The 16,064-nt window shown below is 41.5% G+C and overlaps 1 protein-coding gene and 1 long non-coding RNA gene across 3 annotated transcripts in view; both read right to left on the reverse strand.

The window, feature by feature from the left end:
- LOC132538640 (uncharacterized) overlaps positions 1 to 16,064 on the reverse strand; it is a 915,711-nt gene that overhangs the window by 756,787 nt on the left and 142,860 nt on the right. The gene's annotated exons all lie outside the window — the stretch shown is intronic.
- KL (klotho) overlaps positions 1 to 16,064 on the reverse strand; it is an 88,402-nt gene that overhangs the window by 71,331 nt on the left and 1,007 nt on the right. The window lies entirely within an intron of this gene.

Genomic DNA, 16,064 nt, shown 5'->3' on the forward strand with positions numbered 1-16,064 from the left:
CTTCTGCAGCTCAACAAACACTCGGGAAATCAGAGTATGAATAGGATTAATCTGGCCAGGTCTGCTCTGGGCCTCAGTCCAGAAGGACACCAGTGATCCTTTTGCTCCATTTCCAAATTCAGAAAATTTTTTCTTAGTCTCCTTTGTGATCATAAATAATCCCCTAAGATTATTCTGTCACACACACACACACACACACACACACACACACACGACTGGTCACCTTCGGGTTCTGTTGGATTCCAGATGCTCATCAAGGAGAGGAGTATTAGCAGATATAAGTCTTGTGGTTTAGATGTTGAGCAGCTTATTAAATCCAAAACTGAGGAAGTACTGACACCACAGAGCTAGCTTCTCTTTGGGGATTGTACAATAAGAAAAAATTCTCAGATTGTGTTATCAAAAGTCACTATTATACCAGAGGGAGGGATTATTGTTGTTATTATTGCTTCATCTATTCTGAAGCCGAATCCAAATCCAAGAAGCTCATCTTGACACATCTCAACTGCAAAACCTATAAAATTTAACTCATCCCTCTCTCCTTGAGGGCCCCTGGAATTACATCTTGCCCCAGCAAGTATTCTTCTCTACTTCCGGTGAGACTGATGGCAGGGGGAGACCGTTCTAAACGGGGTGGGTGCTTGTTTCAGAAAATGGCTTCTGAGAATAAGTCTTTAAAAAGGTGAGGGAGCTATCTTAGTGAGTAGGAGTAGACTGGTGAGAACAGTCAGGGCAGAAAAGAATCAGAAAGACCTGAGGCACAATAAGGAGGCCTGCAGGGGGGTGAGGGGCAGGAATCAGAGAGGCAGCCAAATAGATGAGACACCTGCAAGCGTGTTTCCCGGTCAGAGAGCTGCAACCAGAACGGTGGCATGATTTGCCTTCCTCTGTGACGAAAGGGAAAAATTTTAAACTCCAGGGCTGAAATATGAAAAGAAAAAAAAAACTGCTTTTTAATCAAATTGTAAAGAACATGGTTTTTTGCTCCCATGTTGCCTTTATTTCTCACAGGGTGGCAATAAGCACAAGGAAACAACCACTGGATTCTCACTATTAACTCCTCATAAGAGATTGGCTTCTCTCAGTTTTTCAGAAATGAAAATTATAAAACAAAAGAGAGAGATATCAGATCAAAATGCATTTTTATGGCTATTGTGTGAGCTACTGCTATTTAATTAAGGAAGTGTTTACTCAATGGGCAAGTTAATCTAGAAAAAATAATGAACAAAGAAAATGATATGACATTAAAATTGAAAGGGTCATAAGAATTTTCTTTTTTAAAAATTAGAAGAGATCTCTTTGAGAAGTCTTCGTGTAGGAGGTGGTTTTTTTTTTTTTTTCCTTTCCTTCCTTCCTTCTTTTTTTTTTTTTTTTTCATTGTTTAATGCCACCAGGGTCAGGGTTATCATCATGGGGTTTAGTGCCTACACACTGAATCCACTGCTCTCAGAGGCCAATTTTTCCTTTTTCTTTTGTTATTTTATTGAATAAGGTAAAAAGAACTGGAGGAGGAGGAAGAAATAAGACAGAGAGGGAGATGAAGAGATGAAGAGGGAGAGAGGAGAGAAGGAGCAAGCTAGGCTCTTGCAGACCTGCTTCACTGCTTGTGACGCATTCCCTCTGCAGGTGAGGCCAGGGGCTCAGACCCACGTTCTTCTTCTTCTTTTTTCTTTAATTTCTTTGTTGGGAGAATTAATGTTTTATATTCTACAGTAAATACAATAGTTTGTACATGCATAACATTTCTTAGTTTTCCACATAACAATACAACCCCCACTAGGTCCTCTGTCATCTTTTTCTCGGACCTGTGCTCTCCCCCCCACACACACCCCAGAGTCTTTGACTTTGGTGCAACACACCAACTCCAGTTCAGGTTCTACTTGTGTTTTCTCTTCTGATCTTGTTTTTTCAACTTCTGCCTTCAAATCCAAGTTCTTACACATGGTAATGTGTGGACTTAACTGAGTCCCACCAGGCCCCAACAAGGTAGTTTCAAAGCCATGTATTAAAGATATAGTGGTCCTGAGGAGGTAGAAAAAGGCATTTCGGCCAGATTCTGCAGCTTCCTGCAGGTTCAGAAAAGTTTGAGACATTCCTGTGCACCTAAGTTTATAGCACCACAGTTTATAATAACTCAAGCCTGCAAGCATCCCAAAAACAGATGAGTGATTTTTAAAAATTATTAGTGATTTAATAATGATCGACAAGATTATGGAATAAGAGGGCTACAATTCTATACAATTCCCACTATCTGAGTGCCACATCCCATCCCCTCCATTGGAAGGTTCCGTATTCTTTTTTTTTTTTTTTTTTTTTTTTAATTTAAATTTTTAATTTAAGAAAGGATTAGTGAACAAAAGCATAAGGTAGGAGGGGTACAACTCCACACAATTCCCACCACCCAATCCCCATAACCCACCCTCTCCCATGATAGCCTTCCCATTCTCTAGCCCTCTGGGAGCATGGACCCAGGGTCGTTGAGGGTTGCAGAAGGTAGAGGGTCTGGCTTCTGTAATTGCTTCCCCGCTGAACATGGGCGTTGACTGGTCGGTCCATACTCCCAGTCTGCCTCTCTCTTTCCCTAGTAAGGTGTGTCTCTGGGGAAGCTGATTCTTTATCCCTCCGGGAGTATGGACCAAAGATCTTTATGAGGGACAGAAGGTGGGAGGTCTGTCTTCTGTAATTGCTTCTTCCATGAATGTGGATACTGGCAGGTAATCCATGCCCCAGCCTGTCTCATTCTTTCCCTAGTGGGGTAGGGCTCTGGGGATGTGGGGTTCCAGGACACACTGAGTGATGAAGGAAGCTGTAGTAAATATACACAAGGGAATATTTTTTTTAAAAATGATAAAAATCACCTTGTTTGCCACATGGAATTTGAAGGAATCATATTAAGTGATATAAGCCAGAAAGAGAGGGATGGATACCAGATGATCTCACTTCTGGGTAGTACTTGAGAAGCAAGGCAAGAGAAAAGAAAACACAAGGTGAAGCTTTGGACTGGGTGGGTGTATTTGCAGCAAAGCAAAGGACTCTGGACTTGGGCCAGATGAAAGAAGAGGCTACTGAGTGCAAGATGGTGAAAAGGGACTTGGATTGGTGATGGGAATGGTGCGCAGACACCTATCACGAGGAGATAAAACACAATACTCGTGTGTCAACAACTATCCTATTTCTCCCAATAAAATGATTTTAAAATAAAAATAAATAAGCAAAATATAAGAAAAATCTGAGAAAATATATTTTCCAAAGACAGCACATCCCCTACAATGTGACTTTGCCATGCTTCACTTTAGGGAGTAGGGGGAGGCTCTCTGTCCTCCTACCTTGAATCTGAGAGTTTGGAAGCAACTCTAGCATAAAGCTATAGGACCTCAGACTGAGTTAGAAATCTGCACCAGAAGAAGGAGGAGGAGGAGAAGGAGGAGAAGGAGAATAAGAAGGGGAAAGGGTAGGGGAAGTTGAAGGGGAAGGGGAAGGGGAAGGAGAAGGGGATGGGATAGGGGAAGGGGATGGGGAAGGGAAAGGGGATGGGGAAGAGGATGGGGATGGGAAGGGGGAGGGGATGGGGAAGAGGATGGGGATGAAGAAGAGGATGGGGATGGGAAGGGGGAGGGGATTGGAAAGAAGATGGGGATGGAGATAGAGATGGGGAAGTGGAAGGGGGAAGAGGAAGGGGATGGGGATGGGAAAGTGGAAGGGGGAAGAGGAAGGGGATGGGGAAGGGAATGGTGATGGAGATGGGGAAGTAAAGGGGGAAGAGGAAGGGGATAGGGAAGGCGATGGGGATGGGGAAGGGGATGGGGATGGGGATGGGAAGGGGATGGAGATCCAGAAGTGGAGGGGGAAGAAGAAGGGGATAGAGATGGGGAAGTGGAAGGGGAAGTGGAAGGGGATGAGCTGTGGAAGTGGAAGGGGATGGAGATAGGGAATCGGAAGGGGAAGAGGAAAAAAGAAATCTTCACCATTTTTGCCTACTTCTCTTGAAGTGCTTTCAGAGAGAAGGGCTGGGCATGGAGGGTGAGGAAACTGGCTTCTTGTAAAGGGTCTGATTTCAACTGAGTCCATCTCACTGGTGAAGCTCCAAGATCTGGTCAACAGTTGACACTCACTACCAGACACTGAACATTCAGGCTCAGTGAATACTTGAATGACTATAGAAGCCAGAGAAACCCCCCAGAGAGACCTTTCCTAATCCTGATCCACATTGGGAAAGTCAGGCAAGATGGTTTAATGTAAGCTATTAGGGTTGGGGAAGTTCAAAATAGTACATGGAAAAGGTGCTTATGGATAGTGGTTTTGTAATGATGAGTGTCAATGAGAGTTAAAGACAACAGAGGCAAGCTCAGAATCACATTCTCCTGTTTCAGAGTGCTGGACGGGAATTGGGGTGGAGACTTGCTCCTGGTCTGAACATTCATTAGCACACCTCAAATGAAACTTGTGCTGGGCTGGAGGCAGCATGAAGTCACAGAATAGGACAGAGAGGGAGTCGGGCGGTGGCGCAGCGGGTTAAGCGCAGGTGGCACAAAGCTCACAGACTGGTGTGAGGATCCTGGTTCGAGTCCCCGGCTCCCCACCTGCAGGGGAGTCGCTTCACAGGCGGTGAAGCAGGTCTGCAGGTATCTGTCTTTCTCTCCCCCCTCTCTGTCTTCCCCTCCTCTCTCCATTTCTCTCTGTCCTATCCAACAACAACATCAACAACAATAACAATAATAACTACAACAATAAAACAAGGGCAACAAAAGGTGAATAAATAAATAAATATTAAAAAAAAAAAAGAATAGGAAAGAAAACACAGGCTCAGAACATCAGAACTGGGATCCTAGTTCTGCCCCTCAGTGGCCACAGCAAAGTCAACTCTGAACTGTGAACTACTCCACTGATTTCCCTGCTCCACACCCTCACCCCACATATAAGAGTACTCCAGAAACTATAAAGCATCATTTTATGGTACAGACGTCTTTTTTTAATTTTAAGATTTATTTGTTGTTAAGAGATACAAAAGAAATAATGTGAGGGGGAGTCGGGCTGTAGCACAGCAGGTTAAGCGCAGGTGGCGCAAAGCACAAGACCGGCATGAGGATCCCGGTTTGAGCCCCCAGCTCCCCATCTGCAGGGGAGTAGCTTCACAAGCGGTGAAGCAGGTCTGCAGGTATCTATCTTTCTCTCCCCCTCTCTGTCTTCCCCACCTCTCTCCATTTCCCTCTGTCCTATTAAAAAAAAAAAAAAGAAAGAAAGAAATAATGTGAGGAACAGAGCACTGCTCAACTCTGGCATGAGGTAGACTGAACCTCCTGCCTCAGGGGCCTCAGAGGCATACAAACGGGCTGGTGCTCTAACAGACAATCTTCTTAGCCTTTTGAACTTCTTTTAATTAAATTAATCTATTCTCTTGGTTTAAAATCAACCAAAGACTCATCATGCAAAGCAGTAAGCGTCTTTCCTACCCCCCCCAAATACCCACTTCTGCTCCCTGCAGACAACCATTTTCAACTTTCAGCTGTTTCTCTCAATAATGACATTCACATTCTTAATGTACTTATTCTGAAATCTAATAATTCATCACGATAATGAAGTGTTAGCTCTTTCACAGCTCCACAACCTTGTTCCCTTATTTTCCCAAATACCAGTACCTACTTAATTACTGATCAGTATTTATATCAAGGTTCTTATATAAAGATTGCTCAGTGCAGAATCAGGATATTATAACACTGCTGTCTCCTTTTAAACAGCTTTTTTTCTTCTCTTGAATAAATCACCTTCTCATCTAAAAACCTGCATAATATTCTATATTTTAAACAATTTCATCATACTCATTATACTATCTATTCTATTGAGTCTACCTTTTCACTTGGAACTTTCTCTTTTCTCTGCTTGAATTTTCCAGCCTTCTCGTCCCATCTGGATGATTTCTAGATTAGATCAGTGTATTGGCTGCCTCCAGATAATTTCTATTTTGAATATTTTATTTATTTATTTAGGATAGAAACCAAGAGAAATTGAGAGGGAAGGGGAGATGGAGAGAGATATATCCACAGTTCTGCTTCACTGCTTGTTAAGTTTCCTCCTGCAGGTGGGGTCCAGGTTTTGAACCTGGGTCCTTCATCACTGCAATGTGTGTGCTCTACCAGGTGTACCACAGCCAGGCCTCCATATGATCTCTAACTGCTCTAATTCCTTATTTTTTATGTATTTGAACCCTACTTTTACAGATCCAGTTTCTTCACTGACTCTAATTTTGCTAGTACATAACTTCCTTAAGCTTCTTAAGGAAGATTAAACAGAAGGCAAATATTCTAAACCCCTACATAATTCTGCATTAACTGTTCTAGGAACTCAGAAATCTTTAAAGCTCAAAGTGTAAGTGTGTGTTATTTGGTTCTGAGGCATTTTCCATTACGAAACCCATCCAGGGGCTGGGTGGTGGTGCACCCAGGTGAAGGCACATGTTGGAACATGCAAGGACCTGGGATTGAGCCAATCTCACATGCAGAAGAAAAGATATATAAGCGGTGAAGCAGTGCTGTAGGTGTCTACATTCTCTTTCCTTCTCATGTTCTGTCAAATAAATGAACAATTAATTTAAAATTCTTTAGAAAGGAAGGAAGAAAGAGAGAGAGAGAGAGAGAGAGAGAGAAAGAAACCCACCCAAAGATTAGTGAGTGAGATCCTTACTTTAAAGTCATTCAGGACTAACCCATTCTTCCTTTTCTGGAGGAATGTATTTCTATGAAGGCATTTAATGTAACCATTTGATGGTTTTATCTTCCCCCTATCAATCTGTAAGCACTGTGAGGGTAGGGGTCCAACTTCACTCCTCTTTTCTAGCAATGTGAGCACTGCTACCCTAAACTCACAGACACCCTTCAGCATCAGCCCCTTCCACATCTGGAGAAAAATATGGAAGTGATTGCACACTCATAGGAAGGTTTCTGTCCTCTGTCCAATGCAAGAAGGCTGTGAAACAGAGTCCTGATCATGAAGGCAGGAAAAGTGCCAGGCACCGGCTCCAATAAACACCCACTTTAGGTTCTCTGAAGGAAGCAGGAGCTCTCATGCAGCATAAACAGTGTGCTTTTGCTAAAAAATCATGCAGGTGAATATGGCTACAAATTATTGTAAGGAGAGGAAAATGTACAAGGGGGCAGAGTGAAAGATGGCAATCACTGTTGTACCACCGCTGGAAAGCCTATGGGAAGGTCCCGTGCTAAGGAAGGGGATACAGATGGAAGAGATGTGGAAGAACCCAAGTGGAGAAAGAGAGGAGAGGCTGGTGGGCAAAGACCATGTGATGAGAACTTCAAAGAGAAAGGGGAGTCATGGAGGAGGGAGGAGCAGAAGGCTTCTGTAAGGGTCAGGAGGTCCTGTTTGTTACCCATCTCCACCCCACCTCTGCTGTGCCTTTGGAGCCATCCCCTGGGCTATTAAAAAACAAAAAAAAAAGTCTATCAAGATACTTCAGGAATCAGGTGTTCCCAGAGTCAAGAGAGCTCTGTCATCTATATTCACTACAGTCCCTTTGAGGATGTTGGGATAGCAGAGGGTCCCTTAGACAACTCTATGGACTCTTCCTCCAAGATGTCAATCCACCCTATGGATGAATTACAAAGGTCAGTGTTTCCCTCTCCCTAACCACCTCCTCCTTATCAGAAGATAAAAGCTTCTCTCAAGAGTCTCATTTGCATTTTCAGAATGTAGGCTCCCAAAAAAGGTGCCTGGCTGAAATGTGCACCTCTCTCCTACTCTTCTTGAACACAAAGAGAAAATGCTTAGGAAGAGCATACTGGCCTTTTTCAAATATTTGAAAAGCTCTTTCATCAAAAACCAATTTTTTATTCAATATGAAAGATAAAGCCAAGCAGGTAACTGACAGATAAAAACACATGGATGAGTGCGTGGAAAGGTCACCGGAATATTAAAACTGAATGTACAGAACTGCCTCCAGTTTATTCTGTTTTAGGGATGTTCTAACATCCATATTTCAAATAATAATGTTTTCAGTTTTAAAAGTCTATTCAAATTGTGTCACAAAAATACACTTAAGGTTTATCTTAAGTCTAGTCAATATATCAAAATATATCATTGTAAGTTTTAGTGTACTCTTTAAAACACTATGCCCAGAAAGGTACTTGGCAATATAATTTATGTAAAAGAGGTTATTTCCAAACAATTTAAATAACTGTAAGGAAAACTTATTCCACTAACTGTTGCATGTTGCAAATGAAGATGTTAAGAGTGACAATGATTTCTAAAGAATCTACTTAATACTTTTCTTCTAAACAACTCAAATGGGCCATTTCTCAAGTATTTTTGCTGTTCAAATCATTAGTGTTGGCAATAAACTATACTTTGTCTTTGTAGAAGTCTTTTCAGTTTTTCAAAGTATGTTGACATAGGATTTTTTTTTAATTTGTTCGATATATCTGGGAAGTAGGCACCATTGCAGGAATTGCTATCTGTCCTCAATAATCTGTTTCTGAATTCCCAGGCTCCTTTTACCACATGACTGAGTTCTGCCAATGGAATGTAAGAGAGAGGGGGCTACATCTGGGTGAGGCTCTTAATGATTATGTTCTCCCTCTTTCTCAACCTACTGGGTGAAAAAGGGGTCTTTTTTTGCACTAGAAATGCGCTAAAGTCATGTACATCTCTAGGCAGGAATTTTTTCACTTTTCTTCCTTTTTACAGCTCCTGAAATACTGTACTCAAATTATGAGGAAAAATGATGAACTGAAACAAGTAAAGATTATTTTACATCTACATTTATTCACTCATTTTAAAAATGCAGTGCATATTTCCTGTATCAAGTGCTGAGACAACACTGGAATTATAAAAAAAAAAATAACCAGAGAGAGGGAGAGTCTCTAACTTCAAGAAATGACAATTGGTAGATGACCCACTTGACCTGCTTAAGTCTTGTCTTGAGAGATGACTAAGTTAGAGGGAGGATGAGGTACAGGGACCCTTCACTTTTTGTAGCCAGAATATACTGATATGGAGTGTGTCAAAGGTGGATTATGATTACTGGCACAGCTCTGGCATTTCCTGGGCAGATGTAGATCTTGAAGGGTTCAGTAACAGTGTATTTTTACTCACCCACCTTTATTTCTTGCCCTCCCAGGAGGCACGCATTCTATTCTCCTCCTACACTAAATTTTTCTTTATGTCTTTAGAAGGTAATATTCATTGAAAGAATGGTGCCTTTTGTGCCCATTAAATATAATAAAATTCTGGCTGAGAGCAATCACATTGTTTGAAAAGTTAAGATAACTCAGAAGACTTCCATGTGTGAAAGCCATGACTACCTACTGCGGTAAGAGCTATGCATTCACTGACTTTGCTCTTTAAGAAACGCTCTTGACGTTGTGTGAATGGTTAGTCATCTGTATTTTCCCTTCTTTCTTCAACTCAGAATAACTGGCATTGTTAAGCCTTGCTAAGATTTTGAAATTGTTTTATAACTTCTTTTCCTATTCTTAATTTTTTTTCTTGGACTTTACTGTAACCTTCAAAAAACACTGTATTCAATCAGATATTCAAAGAGGAGTGAGTCAAACTATCAGGGAGACATTTAACTACTTCTGATTAACACATTGTTGAACACATTGTTGAATTCAGTAGGAATCTGTAAAAATATATTAACTTTCAAACTAGCTGACTACTCTACTCATATACCAAATACATTACACATTCTTATTTATTTATTTATTTATTTATTTATTGCCACCAGGGTTATTGTTAGGGCTGGCTGCCAGCACTGAGTCCACTTTTCCTAGTGGTCTTTTTTTTTTTTCTTTCTATTTTATTGGATAGGACAGAGAGAAATTGAGAGGGGAGGGGAAATAGATAAAGATCTACAGACCAGCTTCACTGCTTGTAATGAGTCCTCCTCACAGGTTAGGAGTGGCAGCTAGAACCTGGGTCTATATGCATGGTAATATGTGTGCTTGACCAGGTGTGCCACCATCTGGGACTTCTTTTATCTTTTATGAGAGAGAGAGAGAGACAGAGAGAGACAGAGAGAGACAGAGAGAGACAGAGACAGAGAGACAAAGAGAGAGAGACAGAGAGAGAGAGAGAAAAAAAAAACACCCAGAATACCACTTTGTCATACACAGTTCTAGGGATTAAAATTGGGGCGTCACACATGCATTCTCTTTAACTACTGAGCCTCCACTGCAGTCTACCTAATACATCTTTAAAAATTTATTTATTCATTTAAATTTTTCTTGTTATAACTGTAATTTCAGTGTTCCATACTGTCTTTTTCAGAAAGACAGAGACACAGCTAGAGACACAGAGAGAAAGACACCACAGCCCAAAGCTTACCTCCCTGCAGTGGGGACCAGGCTCAAACCTGGGTCACATACATGATAAAGCAAGTGCACTATCCAATTGAACTACCTGGCCAGCCCTTAAATATATTGTAGTCAGAGAAAAATTGGTAAAGTGCTCCCAGAAAGTATTGGAATATAAACTTTCATCATACATAAAATTATTAAATTACTCCTGCTGTTACTCAGAAAATGAAAAATTCCCAGGTAACAAAGTCACTTCCCCAAAACAGTGTTCCTAAAGCCGTCTGCCTCTCATTCTAAAAACACCTTCATAATGTTACATAGTGACTCTGTGTGGTAGTTTTTAATTATTTGAAAATCTATATGGTAGTGTCCTAAATTGAATGGCAAGGCTTACATTTTCATAGGATGTCAGATTCCATTGTGTTGTGTTTACTCATTATTGTTATAATTATTAAAATCTGTACAGGATTCAGTACTCCTTGTTCCCTCAGAAAGCAGCTAGAAAGTCTGACAGTCAGAGCAAAGCCTACAGCACCAGTTTAGAATGGCAAAGCCAGGTGACTACATAGCCAGGAGGCACTGACTAAGCACCCATCTAGAGCAGGGCTTTGAAGAAATGAAAATGAAGTAAGCATGGTTTCCTCCCTTAAAGAATCACCCAGCTAGAAGAAGTTAAAAAAAGAAAAAAAGGCACGTGACTAAATGACAGGAATAGTGTAGAAGAAGTCTCAGAAATGAAGCGTTGTGTGATTCCACAGTAAGAAGGAATATTCTCTCTGTGGGGCCAAGGAGGGCATGTGGGATGGTTCTTAAAGAAAATGTGATATTTAAAAATATGTATATATTTATGTATTTATTTATTTGTGAAAGAAACAAAAAACTAGAGAATCATTCTGGTCCATGTGATGCCAGAAATCAAACAAAGGACCTCATGTTTGATAGTCTAATGCTTTACCTCCTGGGCTACAGAAAAATAGGGTGTTTTAATAACCAAGGAATTTCCTCTTTTTCAGACAATAAAGGTCCCCTTGAGAGAACCAACCATTGTACATTGCAGGAGATGAGAGTGAAAGACACCAGCTAGGAGGCCATTCCAGTAACCCAGTCAGAAACTGATAGGGTCATGGGCCATCTGGGCCATGTTCTGAATAGGCAGGACTATGCAACTTCTTGATGGGTTGGAAATAAGATGTGAGGGGGAAGGGAAGAGTTAACATTTGGGGCCTGAATGACTGAGGGATATAGTTGCTGTTACAGAGAAGGCGAAAACAGGGCTTCCTTGGGATGTGTCAGATATGACATCCTGATTGGATACCTAAGTCTGAGCCTCAGGGCAGAAGTCAAGGCTGGAGACTCAACATTTAGAATCCTCAGGATAGAGACAACTTTCAGAAAGATCACTTAGAATAAATTTAAAGTAGAAATCCCAAAAAGATCACTGGGTAGTACAATGTTTTGAGGCAAGGTAAAAAGTAAAATAAATAAATAAAAATAAGGGGGGTTCAGGCGATGGCACACCACATTAAGCACACATAGTACATAGTACGAAGCACAAGGACTCAGGCAGGAGCCCAGTTTGAGCCCCCAGCTCCCCACCTACAGGGAGGTCGCTTCACAGCGGAGAAGCAGGTCTGCAGGTATCTCTCTGTCTCTCTCCCTCTCTATCTCCTACTCCTCTCTCAATTTATCTCTGACCTATTCAATAAAAATGAAAAATGGCCGCCAGGAGCAGAGAATTCATAGTGCTGGCACTGAGCCCCAGCAATAACACTGGAGGCAAAATAAATAAACAAGCAAGCAGAAAGGACTAAGAAGGAAGGACCGAGAAGAAAGGATTGAGTGCAGGAAACTGAAATAAGCCAGGAGAGCGGGATTGAGAAGGCAAGCTGAGGAAGCAAGTCAACAACAACAACAAAAGCAACAGTGGCTAAACAGATCCTATGATGACCAGCTGGAATGTGGACACTGATGTTAACAGGTAACCGGCTCTAACATTAAGATGCCCAGTGCATGTGTCCGTGCGTGCATGCATGTGTAACTAGTGAAGCACACATTATCATGCGTGAAAAACCCAGGTACAAGTCCCCAGTCTCCACCTGCAGGTGTAGGGGGAAGCTTAATAAGCACTGGGACAGGGCACAGGTATCTCTCTCCCACACTCTTGCTCCCCCACTCTATTTTTCTGTGTCTCTATCATAAAAATAAATTAATTAAAAAGAAATTATTTTCTTCCAAGATTCCCTATAGAAATATTTACAAGACTCCTAGAGAGACTCCCATGTATCTTCAACTTGGTTCTGGTCTTTGTAGAAAACTTAGGCAGAGCAAAAACTGAGAGACCCCACAGAGGGCCCCTCCACCCCCGAAAAAAATATACCATTCAGTGCTATTTTTTCAGGGAACATCAACAACCTTCTTTTAATATCAGTGAAGGCTCAAGAGTGGTCCCTCTTCAAGTTAGAAAAGGTGTTTCCTTCTGGGTTAAACTCAGAGGAGCAAAGCACCCCCAGGATTCTATGCACTTGAGAGTTCTAAGGGAGACCTGCTTTCATGTCTCTGTCTCTTACACACATGCTATTTTTGTGAAAGTTCATCCACCACCAGGAACCCACAAAAGAATACTCAGACCTCCATTCTGAACAAGATCCCCATTATTCATAATGGCATAATTGAGGGGCCAGGTGGTGGCATACCTGATAGAGCACAGGCATAGCCATACGCAAAGACCTGGGTTCAAGCTCCAAGTCCCCACCTACAGTGGGAAGCTTCACAAGCAGTGAAGCAATGCTACAGGTGTCTCTCTCTCTCTCTCTCTCTCCCTAACTCCCTCTCCCCCCTCAATTTCTCCTTATCAAAAAACAATAACAATAATGGCCTCCAGGAGGAGTGAGTTTGTCATGTAGGTACAGGACTCCAACAAATACCCTTGTAGTAATAAAATAAATTTGGGGGGCTGGGTGGTGGCACACCTGAGTGAGCACATTGGGAGTTCAAGCCTCCAGTCCCCACCAGCAAGCAGGGGAAAATTTCACTAGTGGTTAAGCAGGTCTGCAGGAGTCTCTCTGTCTCTCTTGCTCTCTATCTCCTCCTTCCCTCTTGATATCTGGCTGTCTGTATCCAATCAATAAAGATAATAAAAAATAAAAAATAAATTCCAGGTCACCAGATAGTGATTCTTGAATCTCTGGAGGGGAGATTAATTTCCCACCCTCTCCATGGGGTTTCCTTAGCCTGTTTATAAAGAAGTGGAAGCGCAGAACAGGCTGTGATGCAGGCAGCTTTACCTTCACCAGCATCAGCTCCCCACATGCAAATGAATAGCTACCGGTTCAGTGGCCACTCCAGCACTAAGTCCCCAGATGAAATGTCTTAATATCATAATCTGGAGATTGTATTTTATCTTTTCAAGCAAACAGATTCAACTTCCCTAGTCTCCCTTTGGGACTGGGGAGATAGCATAATGGTTATGGAAAAGATTTTTATGCTTGAAGCTCTAAGATCCAGGTTCAATCCCCAGTCTCACCATAAACCAGAGCTGAGCCAATGTTCTGGTAAAAATAAACCCTTAAAACAGGAGTCAGGCACAGCGGTTTAAGCACACGTGGCACAAAGCAAAAGGACCAGTGTAAGGATCCCAGTTCGAGCCCCTGGCTCCCCATCTGCAGGGGAGTTGCTTCACAGGTGGTGAAGCAGGTCTACAGGTGTCTATCTTTCTCTCCCCCTTTCTGTCTTCCCCTCCTCTCTCCATTTCTGTCTGTCCTATCTAACAACGACGACATCAATAACAGCAACAATAAAAAACAAGGAAAACAAAAGGGAAAATAAATTTTAAAAAATCAAGATACCATCTTTGATAATGGCACCTTACTTCCTCATAAGATAACAGAATGACTCAATTCCAAAGGAGAAAAAAAAAGCGAAATTACTATTTTACGGCCATTAGATTTTGTTTGTAGCATCAGCAAAACCAAGTATCTACCTCGTGCTGGTTTCTTATGACTACAAAGTCCACTGCATTTCTGGAAAGGACAGTTAGTGTTTATAAGTGTCTTGTGTAAGGATAGAAAAATGTAACTAAAAAGCTAAGCAAAGAGCCAAGAATGAGCACGAGATTCAAAAGCATGTTGCCTATTTAAAATGCCAGAGTACCAGAAAACTCTTGAATGTCCCAAATCCTTATCCTATAAATGGAAGGATCACACATGTTACTATAGTAACAACTTGCAGCTTCTGTATACATGCATGCAGAGTTTCATTACATGCACTGAATAAATATAGTTTGTATAGTTGAAAATTTAGTGATTTTGGAGGAATGGTCTGTTGGGTCCTCCAGTTGACTCCCAAATACTTTTGTTTCTGGTATAAACTTATCTGCTTTCATTAAATGAGAAATCCATTTTTCATTACATAAATGTTTAGTTCTTGGGATCTTTTGCTTCCTTAAAAGGATTGGCAAGCTGAAAAAAATATAAAGTATCTTGAGAAGACGCTAGAAAAGTGATTCCGTGCTGAAGTGAAGAACTTGCATGTATGAGGTGCCTAGTTTGAGAGCTTCCACCACTAGGGTAGTACTCTATCTCAATAGTAACTACATTCTTTTAAAAAGTTAAGTTTCTTGATGGAAAGATACATATCATTATGAGACCACTAAAATTACAAAAATTTTGTCCCAAAATTCCAATACTTCCTTATACCTGTGGCGGTAGACAGACTTTGTGGAGGTAACTCAGAATCTAATTTAGCCATTATTGCATTACCAGCAACTGGGAGAGTGTGAGCTCAGTAACCCAGGACTGCCCTGCCTCTATTATCTATGGCTTCAGTTGAAGGTGTGTGAAAGCAGTGGTGATGAATTTGTTCAGAATATGTGGTTTAACCCTAAATTGAAACAGTGGTCTTATAGTAGAGCCACAACTTGCCAAAACATAGCACCAAGGTGATACAATTAAGCACTTTTATTTATTGAATAAAACGTTTGCAAGTGTACATGAAATACTGTCCCACTATCCAAAACTCTGCATTAATTATTCCAGTCACCGACATCATTATAAATAAATCCTCAAGTCCTTGAAACTTAATCTTGAACACTAAGTACAGGAGGAGAAGGAGAATTATCTGGGAGAAAACTTTATCATGGCACATCAATACTTCCTGTTGTCAGAATTTATTAAATCTTCTGCTCTGGGGTGTTACAATCAATTCTGTCAGGCTAATAATCTCATAAGCCAAGTACCTTTTCAACTGAGTAGACAGCATCGTGGAAATACAGATGTCAGACACAATCTGCACTGCACTGTAGTTCTTGTTGTATTTTTCTGCCTAGCTTTGTTTAAGGGTGTGAAAGGAACCTTCAAACCTCAACGGATTAAGGAAGTTGGTGGGTGCAGTTCTGTACCTGACACAAATATAACTTCCAATGACAGCTTAAAACAGGATTCTCCAGGAAATGCAATGTTGACACCTTCTCGCTATGGTGGGAATGTGCTCCAAGCAAGATGGATCCTGTTGGGTTAACACTGAACTCAGGACAGCTCCAAAATTCAGAGCAGACAGTCTTGCTGTCTGGGTAGTTGGGGAGTAACTTGCTTTCTTTCATCTACTCTCCTCTGTTCTCTTCATAGCTCCGACTAGTATAATCCTCCCAGACTTCTTCTCCACACAGTGTCTCTCAGTGGAGACGCTGATCCCTGCATCCTCTGGACAGAGCAGCTGCAAAGCGCACTCACCACGGGGCTTTCCTTCCACTGCCCTTTCCAAGTC

This window comes from Erinaceus europaeus, chromosome 5 (genome assembly GCF_950295315.1).
Source record: "Erinaceus europaeus chromosome 5, mEriEur2.1, whole genome shotgun sequence".
NCBI classification, from domain to species: Eukaryota; Metazoa; Chordata; class Mammalia; order Eulipotyphla; family Erinaceidae; genus Erinaceus; species Erinaceus europaeus.